The sequence below is a fragment of the Callorhinus ursinus genome, unplaced genomic scaffold (assembly GCF_003265705.2).
Source record: "Callorhinus ursinus isolate GAN/ISIS: 27379988/994484 unplaced genomic scaffold, GSC_fseal_2.0 scaffold2, whole genome shotgun sequence".
Taxonomy (NCBI): Eukaryota; Metazoa; Chordata; class Mammalia; order Carnivora; family Otariidae; genus Callorhinus; species Callorhinus ursinus.
The window spans coordinates 82,252,915-82,266,478 of record NW_027397064.1 but is presented as its reverse complement, the minus strand read 5'-3'; the positions used below and the strand labels follow the sequence as shown (position 1 = coordinate 82,266,478).

Genomic DNA, 13,564 nt, shown 5'->3' with positions numbered 1-13,564 from the left:
TGAATGGAAGAACTTTTGGAATTGCTATCTATAATTTTAACTGTTTTAATTTTTTGAATGGTTGTAAGGGTTGATTCGAAAATTGTTTTACTCTTGTGATATTTTTCATTAATGGTGCCTGTTAATGATTTGGAATGTGCTTGTATCATTTTAATTAAATAGAAATAAATAGAAAGTGCTCCCTCGTACTTTTGGGCACAGGTGGGAGTTCTGGCTACTACTGTACTCTACTGATACCATCGGGGCACCATGTGATTTCAGTCCCCCCCCCCACCCCCCAGTGTGAACAGAGACTGAGTAGGGAATCTGTACTAATGTCTCAAACTGTCCATGATGCAGTGGTGCCCCATATTTCCCTGCTGGAGTAGTGTAAGAGGAGACCAGCAAAAATTAAAGATTCGTATAAGATCGAGAATTTCATAACTTGATGTTTAAAAAGTCCAAGTTCAATAAAAAATAACCAGTCCTACCAACGAGCAGGCAAATCTCAACTAGAATGAAAAAAGACAATTAATAGATACCAATACCGAGAAGACAGAAATGTTATTTGACAAAGGTTTTAAAGAAGCTACCACAAAAATGCTTCAGTGACCAATGACAAACACAACTGAAGAAAATAAAAAGTTTCAGCAAATAAATGAAAGTTTCAGCATATAAATAGAACATAAAAGAAACACAAAATGGAAGTTTAGAAGTGAAGAATAAAGTTAAAAACTCAGTGAATGGGCTCAAAAGCAGAATGAAAGGGATGGAGGAAACAATCAGTGAAGTTGAATAAAGACAATAAAAATTTTTCAATCTGAACAATGGAGAGAAAATAGACTGAGTGAAAAAATTAATAGATCTCTGGGATTATACCTGAAGATCTAACATTCTTGTCCTCAGAGTCCTGGAAGACAGGGAAAATAGCTCAAGACTGAAAGGTATACTATATCCTGGGCCATAAAACAAACCTCAGCAAAGTTAAAAGAATTAAAGTCATCAAAGTGGGTTCTCTGATCAAAATGAAATCAAATTGGAAGTTAAGAACAGAAAAATAATAGAAAAATTATCAAATATTCAACTTAAAAACAGACTTCTAAATAAATTATGGGTTAAAGAAACAGTCTGAAGGAAAATAAAAAAAAATATATTGGATTGAATGAAAATGAAAATAGAACATACCAAAATTTGTGTGACACAGCTAGATCAGTACCAAGAAGGAAATTTACAGCATTATATACGTGAGAAAAGAGAGCAAGTCTCTGACCTTAAGAACGTAGAAAAAGAAGAGCCAAAATAAACATAAAGGAAGCCGACAGAAGGATATAAGGACAGAAATAAATAAAATGGAAAGGAGAAAAACAATAAAACAAAAACTTTTTTGCAAAGGTCAATAAAATTTACCAATTGATAAAAAGAGAAGGCACAAATTATCAATATTAATAGTAAACAGGGGATATCACTATAGATCCTGCAGACATAAAAAGGAAAATAGTCGAACACTGTAAATTACTCAGATAAGCTTGAGGACTTAGATGAAATGGATCAATTTCTTAAAAAGCACTAACTACCACAAATAACTAGATATGAAATAGATAATTTAAATAGTTCTGCAACTATCTTCCCCCCTCTCCCCCGCCCCGTGGTTGACATCTTTATTGCTTTGGAGGGGGGGTTAGGTCCTCAGGAGCTCCTGATGGGGCTGGCCGCTTCCACTTCGCAGGATGGCTCTGGCTATGGGAATGGCAGCCATGCGCAGATCTGGGCGGTACTTGTTCTTGCAGATCATGTGCCTGATGCTGCTGAGGGTAGCCAGTGCATTCTCACTGATGCTGGTCCCTACGTAGAAGGTGGTGGGTTTTCGCAGGGCCCATCTCCATTTCACAACCACCACTACAGGTCTGCCCTCGGCCACTGGCTCCACCCCACAGTCTTATGGTGAATCAGCTTGTTGTAGTGGGATGAGCTGTGAGCCTTCAGGTTACTGGGTTCAGTGCTGTTTGCTTGTTCCTCTTAATCAGGAAACTGGAGAGGTTCTGCGCAATCATCCGTTGTAGGTGGGCAGACATGGCGGTGGTGGGCAGACTTGGCGGCAGCTCTCTACTTGTGGCCTCTGCCCAGGGTCCTGCAACTATTAAGAAAACTGAATTCATAATTTAAAAACTCATGAAAAAGAAATCACCAGGCCCAAATCATTTTACTAGGAAATTCCACTGAACTTTTAAGAAAGAATTAAAACAAATTATGCACAGTCTCTTCCAGAAAAGAGAAGACAAGGGAATACATCTTAATTCATTTTATGGAGCTAGTATTACACTGATACTAAAACTATATAAAAATAGTAAAGAAAAAGAAAACTACAGTCCGATATCCCTCATGAAATTAGACACAAAAATCTGTAACATATTAGCAAATAGAATTAGGTAATCTATATGAGGAATTATATGCCATGGCCAAGTGGGGTTTATTACAGTGATGCAAGATTGGTTCAGTCCACAAAAGCTATTATATGATCCACCATATTAACAGGCTAAAGAAGAAAAACCATATGATATCAATTGATACAGAAAATGCGTTTGACCAAAATTCAACACTATTCATAATGAAAATTCTCAGAAAAATTGGAGAAGAGGGAAACTTCCTCAATTTGATAAAGAGCATCTATAAAAAATCTACAACCAATACTTAATGGTAAAGAATTTGAATGCTTTCCCCCTATGATTAGAAAGAAGGCAAAATATCTGCTCTTATATATTCAACATGGTTCTGGAATCCTAGCCAGTGCAATCAGATTAGGAAAGGAAATAAATATACAGATTAGAAAGGAAGCAATACAGTGCTTCCTATTTGCAGATGACGTGATTGTCTACACAAAAATCCCAAGGATTCTACTAAAAACTCCTAGAAAATAAGTCAATTCAGCAAGCTCGAAGGATACAAGATAAACATCCAAAAAATAATTGTCTTTCTATATGTTGATGATAAACATGTAGAAAAAAAGATTAAAATTCAATCCCATTTAAAATTGCTTAAGAGAAATGATTAGGTGTGAACCTAAAACAATGTGTGTAGGACTTACATGCTGAAAAATACAACATGCTGATGAAATAAATCAAAGAAGATCTAAATAAATAGATACATTCTGTTCAAGGTTTGGAAGACTCAACATAGTGAAGATTTCAATTGTCCTTAAATTGACATCTAGGTTAAATGCATTTCTTTTTTTTTTTAAGATTTTATTTATTTATTTGAGATATATATATATATAGAGAAAGAAAGCACAAGCAGGGAGGAGAGGCAGAGGGAGAAGCAGGCTCCCCCCACTGAGCAGGGAACCCGATGTGGGACTTGATCCCAGGACCCTGAGATCATGACCTGAGCCAAAGGCAGACACTTAACCAACTGAGGCACCCAGGCACCCTAAATGCATTTCTTATTAAAATACCAACAAAATTGTTTTGTAGACATAGAGAAGTTTATTGTAAATGTCATATGAAAAGGCAAAGAAACTTCAATAGTTAACATAATTTTAAAAAAAGAATAAAAACGGAGGAATCGGCCTACCCAATTTCAAAACTTATTATATAGCTAAAGTATTGAAGACTGTGTGGCATAAGTAGAGATATACATAGGTCATGGGACCCAATAAAGAGCCCATAAGTAGATCATATAAATATGTTCAACTGACTTTTTACAAAGATGCAAAAGCAATTCAATGGAGGAAGAACAGCTTTTTTAACTAAAGATGCTAGAGTAATTAGACATCTATCAACTAAAATATAACCTTTACCTAAACCTCACATCTTAGATAAAAATTATCTCAAAATGCATCATTGACTTAAATGTGAAACATAAAATTATAAAACTTTAAAAAAAATACAGGAGAAAATAGTTGGGATCTAAAAGCATGATTTATAGAAGGGAAAATGAATTAATTACATTTGATCAAAATAAAAACTTTTGCTCTGCAAAAGATACTTTTGAAAGGACAAAAAAGACAAACTACAGACTTGGAAAAAATACTTGCAAACCACATGTCTTACAAAGGAATAGTATCTATAACATGTAAACAACTCTAAAATTCAATAGTAAAAAAATAAGCAATCCAATTAGAAAATAGGCAAAAGATCAACTATTTCACTGAAAAGGTTATGAAGACAGCAAATAAATGTGTTCAGTAATATTCAACATAATTAGCCACTAGAGAAAAGCAAATTAAAAATACAAGATATTACTATACTCCTACCAGAATGGCTAAAATAAAAAATAGTGATAAAACTGGGTGCCTGGGTGGCTCAGTTGGTTAAGTGTCTGCCTTCGGCTCAGGTCATGATCCCAGGGTCCTGGGATCGAGTCCCACATCAGGCTCCCTGCTCAGCAGGGAGTCTGCTTCTCCCTCTACCCCTACACCCTGCTTGTGATCTCTCTCTCTCTCTCAAATAAATAAAATCTTTTTTTTTAATAGTGAAAACTAAATGCTTATGAAGAGAGGATAAATTGTATCACTCATACATTGTTTGTGGAAATGTAAAATGGTACATCCCTAAAAAGGGTTTGGCAGTTTCTTAAGGAAATTTAACATGCAAGCGCCATACAACCCAATAATTGCACTTATGGACATTTATCCCTGAGAAATAAAAACTTATATTCACACAAAAACCTCCATACAAATGTTCATAGCATCTTTATTCATAGTAGCCACATACTAGAAACAACCAAGTTGTCTTTCCATAGATGAATAGTCAAACAGTCTAATGTGCATGGAATACTACTCAGGAGTTAAAAATGAATGAACTATTGACACACAGAACAACTTGGATGAATCTCAGAGAATTTTACTGAGTGAAAAAAGATGTTTCCAAAAGGCTAAATACTGAATTATTCCCTTTATGTAACATTCTTGAAATGACAAAATTGTGTAACTAGAGAACATATTGGTGGTTTCCATAGTGTAAGAATGAGGGAATGGAAACTATAAAGAGAAATATTAGTAATTCTTGTAGTGATAGAAATGTATCCTGTACCTTGGCTGTATCAGTGTCAATATCCTGGTTGTGATATGGTACTATAGTTTTGCAAGATGATACCATTGGAGAAAACTGAGTAAAGGGAACATGAGACCTCTATCTAGTATTGCTTAGTTTTATGTGTATCTACAGTTTTTTTCAACTAAAAAAAAAAGTTTAATTTAAGTTATGGGAGCAAGTTGGACTTTCTCATAAATACAAGATTTTACCCAAATGTTTAAAAAATTCAATATTTAATATATCCCCAAATATTTGAATTTATTCTTATGTATACATAACATAAAGAAAAATTGTTTTTACTAAACCCAAAATGGATGTCCATCAGGTTTATTCCAATTTACCCCAAAATGTGTTTCAAAGAAACCAAGATTTTTATAAGAGGAAAAAAATTCACAAGGAAAAAGAATTTTTAAAATCACTTTTTGTAACCTCCAATAAAATAATTTTGTATGTAATACTTATACCAAAACTTGCATGAATATTTTGATGGGGAATTTTATAATGGATGTATCAGGCTGACAGCACTGGAATCCATTGATAAGGCTTCACTGAGTATCAGTTTATCACTAAACAAAAAAACAAAAAACGGTACAAACAGATATTGTACAAATGGAAACCAGTGGATATTAAGTGGATCCGCCATGGTACAATAGGGAACACACAGCACCAGCCATGAGGTGTTGTTACCTCACAAATACCACTGAAAATATTAATATGACTCTATTTAAAATTCTATCTCTATCTACCTGTTTGTAGGAAACCTGGTGATAAGAAAGGAGTTAAGTGACAATTTAAGGAAATAATTACACACCTCAAGACTAAGAGAAATTCAACATGAAAACGCAGTTTTCTTGTGTTCTGATTTGAACACACAATCTAAGAAAGAGTGTAGGGAAAATTAAGTGTGGACTAGATAATGACATTAAGAAGTAATTCCTTTAATTACTTAGACGCTTGGTGGCATTGTGGTTGTTTAAAATGGTCTCTATCTTCTAGAAATTTATATTGAACTTATGGGTAAAATTATATGATGTCTGGAATTTGCCCTAAAACACTCTGGATATTGTTATTTATTTTTTATTTTTTTAATTTAAATTCAATTAGCCAACATATAGTACATCATTAGTTCCAGATATAGTGTTCAATAATTTAACAGTCGCATATAATACCCAGGGCTCATCACATCATATGCCCTCCTTAATGCCCATCACCCAATTACCCCATCCCCCCCATCCACCTCCCCTCCAGCAACCCTCAATTTGCTTCCTAAAGTTAAGAGTCTCTCATGGTTTTTCTCCCTCTCTGATGACTTCCCATTTAGTTTTCCCTCAAAAAAATAAAATAAAATAAAATAAAACACCAGATATGTAACACTACCAATGACAACAATGAAAGTGGGAAAATGGGGACATATTGAGACTATTGACCAATAATTGGTAGTTGTTGAATTTGGAGGATGGATATACAAATAATCATTATATCATTCTTTATACTTTTGCATGTGTTTGAAAATCTTCTATTAAAAATAATACATACATTTAGAGGGGTGGAGCAAGATGGCGGAGGAGTAGGAGACCTGGATTTTGTCTGGTCTCAGGAATTCATCTGGATAGGGATCAAACCATTCTGAACACCTATGAACTCAACAGGAGATCGAAGAAAAGAATAGCAACACCTCTCTGAACAGAGAAGCAACCATTTACTGGAAGGTAGGACGTGCGAAGAAGTGAATCCGAGGTGATATTTGGGAGGATAGATGGCGGGGGCGGGGGCCTCCATTCGCCGCTTCTGGCAAGTGACAGAGCCGCGGAGCACAAAATCAGAACGTTTAGAAGTCGGCTCCTCTGAGGGACGTCGCTCCAGTGGCTAAGCAGGGGGTGGAACCCTCATGGGACAATGTAGTCTCAGGACCCTCGGGGTCACAGAAAGACCGGAGGTGCCTGAGTGTGGCAGAGCTCCTGGGTATCGGAGCGGGGAAGCGGCTGCAGAGACGGAGCCGAGGCGCGGGCTCTCAGCTTGGGGTTGCCATAAACCGTGATTGGCGACACAGTCGGGCCACTGCTCCTCCAGCAGGGACCCAACAAGCGGCAGATCCGGGGGGACTACCCTTCCTCCCCTGAGAGGAGTGGCACGGGAGTGCACTGCAGGGATCTGCTGGGTTTGGAGACTCCACACCAAGTCGGGTGCCAGAGATAGAAATGCTCGGTCACAGGCCGGGTGAGCACAGAGTGCAGCTGGAGACCAGGGACACTGGAGTGACTGACTGCTTTTCTCTGGGGGCACGCTGAGGATCAGGGCCCGAGTTCTTGGCTCCTCTGGGGCGGAGATTGGGAGGCCGCCATTTTCACTGTCATCCTCCAAAGCTGTACCGAAAGCTCGCAGGGAACAAAACCTCCCGAGAGCAAACCCGAGCAGATTACTTAGCTTGGACGGACAAGGGCCGGGCAATTCCGCCTCCAGCAAAGACATTTGGGAACCACGGCAACGGGCCCCTCCCCCAGAAGATCAGCAAGAACAGCCAGCCAAGACCAAGTTTACTGATCAACGAGAATGGGAGAACGCCAGCGCTAGGGAAATACTGCACATAGAATCCATGGCATTTTTACCATGATTCTTGAGTCTTTCAAAATTAATTTTTTTAACTGTCTTTTTGTTTTTTTTGGAATTTTTCTTTTTCCGTTTTTCAACCAACATCTTATTTTTCATTTTTAGAGTCATATTCTATCCCTTCATAGTAGTTACCCTTATTTTTGGCATATATATATACATATATATATATGTATATATATATATAGTTCTCCCTTTAAAATTTTGAGATACAGTTTCTTCTAACAGTTCAAAATATACCTTAAATCTCTAGTGTATGGCTTTGTTCTAGTCTCCTGCCTGATCACATTCTCTCCCCTTTTTTTTTCTTTCTTTCTTCCTTTTTTTTTTAATCCTCTTCTTTCTTTTTTCAACCAACTTCTTATCTTATCATTTCCTTTTATAAAATTTTTATAATTTTCATCTTTACATTCATATTTCATCCCTTCATCGTATCAATCCCTATTTTGTACATATATAAGTCTTTCTTTCTTTAAAATTTTGGGAGGCACTTTCTTTTAACAGACCAAAATACACACAAAATCTAGTGTGTGGCACTGATCTATGCACTAGCCTGATCATATTTGATCGATCATATTCTGGTTTTTTTGTTTTGTTCTTTTTGTTTTTATCTTTATCTTTTTCTTTTTTTTTTCTCTTTCTTTTTTCTTTCTTACCCTTTCTTTTCCCCTGGTTTGAGGTCTTTTCTGATTTGTTTAGAGTATATTTTCTGGGGATGTTGTTACCCTGTTAGCATTTTGTTCTCTCATTCATCTATTTTCCTCTGGACAAAATGACAAGACAGAAATAATCACCTCAACAAAAAGAACAAGAGATAGTACCGCCTGCCAGGGACCTACTCAATGTGGACATTAGTAAAATGTCGGTCCTAGAGTTCAGAATCATTTTAAAGATACTAGCTGGGCTTGAAAAGAGCATGGAACTTATTAGAGAAACCCTTTCTGGAGAAATAAAAGAACTAAAATCTAACCAAGTCGAAATCAAAAAGGCTATTAATGAGGTACAATAAAAAATGGGGGCACTAATTGCTAGGATAAATGAGGCAGAAGAGAGAATAAGCGATATAGAAGACCAAATGATGGAAAATAAAGAGGCTGAGAAAAAGAGAGATAAACAACTACTGGATCATGAGGGCAGAATTCGAGAGATAAGTGATACCATAAGACGAAACAACATTAGAATAATTGGGATCCCAGAAGAAGAAGAAAGAGAGAGAGGCGCAGAAGGTATATTGGAGCAAATTATAACAGAGCACTTCCCTAATGTGGGGAAGGAAACAGGCATCAAAATCCAGGAGGCACAGAGAACCCCTCTCAAAATCAATAAAAATAGGTCAACACCCCGACATCTAATAGTAAAACTTAGGAGTCTCAGAGACAAAGAGAAAATTCTGAAAGCAGCTCAGGAGAAGAGATATGTAACCTATAATGGTAGAAACATTAGATTGGCAACAGATCTATCCACAGAGACCTGGCAAGCCAGAAAGGACTGCATGATATCTTCAAAGCACTAAACGAGAAAAATATGCAGCCAAGAATACTATATCCAGCTAGGCTGTCATTGAAAATAGGAGAGATAAAAAGCTTCCAGGACAAACAAAAACTAAAGGAATTTGCAAACACGAAACCAGCCCTACAAGAAATATTGAAAGGGGTCCTCTAAGCAAAGAGAGAGCCTAAAAGCAGCATAGACCAGAAGGGAACAGAGACAATATACAGTCACAGTCACCTTACAGGCAATACAATGGCACTAAATTCATATCTTTCAATAGTCACCCTGAATGTAAATGGGCTAAATGCCCCAATCAAAAGACACAGGCTATCAGATTGGATAAAAAATAAGACCCATCAATATGCTGTCTGCAAGAGACTCATTTTAGACCCAAAGACACCCCCAGATTGAAAGTGAGGGGGTAGAAAACCATTTACCATGCTAATGGGCACCAAAAGAAAGCTGGGATGGCAATCCTTAGATCAGACAAATTAGATTTTAAACCAAAGATTGTAATAAGAGATGAGGAAGGACACTATATCCTACTTAAAGGGTCTATCCAACAAGAAGATCTAACAATTGTAAATATCTATGCCCCTAACATGGGGCAGCCAATTATATAAGGCAATTAATAACAAAAGCAAAGAAACACATTGACAACAATACAATAATAGTGGGGGACTTTAACACCCCACTCACTGAAATGGACAGATCATCTAAGCAAAAGATCAACAAGGAAATAAAGACTTTAAATGACACACTGCACCAAATGGACTTCACAGATATATTCAGAACATTCCATCCCAAAGCAACGGAATACACATTCTTCTCTAGGGCCCATGGAACATTCTCGAGAACTGATCACATCCTAGGTCACAAATCAGGTCTCAACCAGTACCAAAAGATTGGGATTATTCCCTGCATATTTTCAGACCACAAAGCTTTGAAACTAGAACTCAATCACAAGAGGAAAGTTGGAACGAACTCAAATACATGGAGGCTAAAGAGCATCCTACTAAAGAATGAATGGGTCAACCAGGAAATTAAAGAAGAATTAAAAAAATTCATGGAAACCAATGAAAATGAAAACATAACTGTTCAAAATCTTTGGGATGCAACAAAGGTAGTCCTAAGAGGAAAGTATATAGCAATACAAGCCTTTCTCAAGAAACAAGAAAGGTCTCAAATACACAACCTAACCCTACACCTAAAGGAGCTGGAGAAAGAACAGCTAATAAAGCCTAAACCCAGCAGGAGAAGAGAAATAATCAAGATCAGAGCAGAAATCAATGAAATAGAAACCAAAAAAACAGTAGAACAGATCAACGAAACTAGGAGCTGGTTCTTTGAAAGAATTAACAAGATTGATAAACCCCTGGCCAGACTTATCAAAAAGAAAAGAGAAATGACCCAAATCAACAAAATCATGAATGAAAGAGGAGAGATCACAACCAACACCAAAGAAATACAAACAATTATAAGAACATATTATGAGCAACTCTATGCCAGCAAATTAGATAACCTGGAAGAAATGGATGCATTCCTAGAGATGTATCAACTACCAAAACTGAACCAGGAAGAAATAGAAAACCTGAACAGACCTATAACCCTTAAGGAAATTGAATCAGTCATCAAAAAATCTCCCAACAAACAAAAGCCCGGGGCCAGATGGCTTCCCAGGGAAATTCTACCAAACATTTAAAGAACAATTAATACCTATTCTCCTGAAACTGTTCCAAAAAATAGAAATGGAGGGAAAACTTCCAAACTTGTTTTATGAGGCCACCATTATCTTGATCCCAAACCAAAGACCCCATCAAAAAGGAGAATTACAAACCAATATCCTTGATGAACATGGATGCAAAAATTCTCACAAAATACTAGCCAATAGGATCCAACAGTACATTAAAAGGATTATTCACCACGACCAAGTGGATTTATCCCTGGGCTGCAAGGTTGGTTCAACATCCACAAATCAATCAACGTGATACAATACATTAACAAAAGAAAGAACAAGAACCATATGATCCTCTCAATAATGGAGAAAAAGCATTTGACAAAGTACAGCATCCTTTCTTGATCAAAACTCTTCAGAGTATAGGGATAGAGGGTACATACCTCCATATCATAAAAGCCATCTATGAAAAACCTATAGCAAATATCATTCTCAATGGGGAAAAACTGAGAGCTTTCCCCCTAAGGTCAGGAATGTGGCAGGGATGACCACTATCACCACTGCTATTCAACATATTATTAGAAGCCCTAGCCACAGCAATCAGACAACAAAAGAAATCAAAAGCATCCGAATCAGCAAAGAAGGAGTCAAACTCTCACTGTTTGCAGACGATATGATACTTTATGTGGAAAACCCAAAAGTCTCCACCCCAAAACTGCTAGAACTCATACAGGAATTCAGTAAAGTGGCAGGATATAAAATCAATGCACAGAAATCAGTGGCATTCCTATACACCAACAAAAAAAAGAAGAGAGAGAAATTAAGGAATCGATCCCATTTACAACTGCACCCAAAACCATAAGATACCTAGGAATAAATATAACCAAAGAGGCAAAGGATCTGTACTCAGAAAACTATAAAATACTCATGAAAAAATTGAGGAAGACACAAATAAATGGAAAAAATTTCCGTGCTCATGGATTGGAAGAACAAATATTGTGAAGATGTCAGTACTACCTTGAGCAATCTACACATTCAATGCAATCTCCGTCAACCTACCATCCACTTTTTCCAAAGAAATGGAACAAATAATCCTAAAATTTGTATGGAACCAGAAAAGACCCAGAATAGCCAGAGGAATATTGAAAAAGAAAAGCAAAGCTGGCTGCATCACAGTTCCAGACTTCCAGCTCTATTACAAAGCTGTCATCATCAAGACAGTATGGTACTGGCACAAAAACAGACACATAGATCAATGGAACAGAACAGAGAGCCCAGAATTGGACCCTCAAGTCTATGGTCAAGTAATCTTTGACAAAGCAGGAAAGAATGTCCAATGGCAAAAAGAAAGTCTCTTCAACAAATGGTGTTGGGAAAATTGGACAGCCACATGCAGAAGAATGCAACTGGACCATTTCCTTACACCACACACAAAAATAGACTCAAAATGGTTGAAAGACCTAAATGTGAGACAGGAGTCCATCAACATCCTAAAGGAGAACACAGGCAGCAACCTCTTCGACCTCAGCTGTAGCAACTTCTTCCTAGAAACATTGCCAAAGGCAAGGGAAGCAAGGGCAAAAATGAACTATTGGGATTTCATCAAGATAAAAAGCTTTTGCACGGCAAAAGAAACAGTCCACAAAACCAAAAGACAACCGACAGAATGGGAGAAGATATTTGCAAATGACATATCAGATAAAGGGCTAGTATCCAAAATATATAAAGAACTTACCACACTGAACACCCAAAGAACAAATAATCCAATCAAGAAATGGACAGAAGCCATGAACAGACATTTTTCCAAAGAAGACATCCAAATGGCCAACAGACACATGAAAAAGTGCTCAACATTGCTCGGCATCAGGGAAATCCAAATCAAACCCTTATTGAGATACCACCTCACACCAGTCAGAATGGCTAAAATTAACAAGTCAGGAAAAGACAGATGTTGGCAGGGATGCAGAGAAAGGGGAACCCTCCTACACTGTTGGTGGGAATGCAAGCTGGGGCAGCCACTCTGGAAAACAGTATGGAGGTTCCTCAAAGTGTTGAAAATAGATCTACCATACGATCCAGCAATTGCACTACTGGGTATTTACCCCAAAGATACAAATGTAGGGATCCGAAGGGGTACGTGCTCCCCAATGTTTATAGCAGCAATATCCACAGTAGCTAAACTGTGGAATGAGCCAAGATATCCTTCGACAGATGAATGGATAAAGAAGAAGTGGTATATATATATAAAATACACAATGGAATATTATGCAGCCATCAAAAGGAATGAGATCTTGCCATTTGCAACGATGTTGATGGAACTGGAGGGTGTTATGCTGAGTGAAATAAGTCAATCAGAGAAAGACATGTATCATATGACCTCACTGATATGAGGAATTCTTAATCTCAGGAAACAAACTGAAGCTTGCTGGAGTGGGGGTGGGGTGGGAGGGATGGGGTGGCTGGGTGATAGACATTGGGTAGGGTATATTCTATGGTGAGCACTGTGAATTGTGCAAGACTGTTGAATCACAGATCTGTACCTCTGAAACAAATAATACATTATATGTTAAGAAAAAAAAAAGATAGCAGGAGGGGAATAATGAAGCGGGGGAAATTGGAGGGGGGCTGAACCATGAGAGATGATGGACTCTGAAAAACAAACTGAGGGTTCTAGAGGAGTGGGGTGGGGGTGGGGGAATGGGTTAGCCTGGTGATGGGTATTAAAGAGGCCACGTTCTGCATAGAGCACAGGGTGTTATGCACAAACAATGAATCATGGAAC

At 37.5% G+C, this 13,564-nt stretch overlaps 1 pseudogene; it reads right to left on the bottom strand.

The window, feature by feature from the left end:
* Positions 1-1,344: 1,344 nt before the first annotated feature.
* LOC112810708 (large ribosomal subunit protein eL28 pseudogene) lies at positions 1,345-2,051 on the bottom strand (annotated as a pseudogene).
* Positions 2,052-13,564: the final 11,513 nt, after the last annotated feature.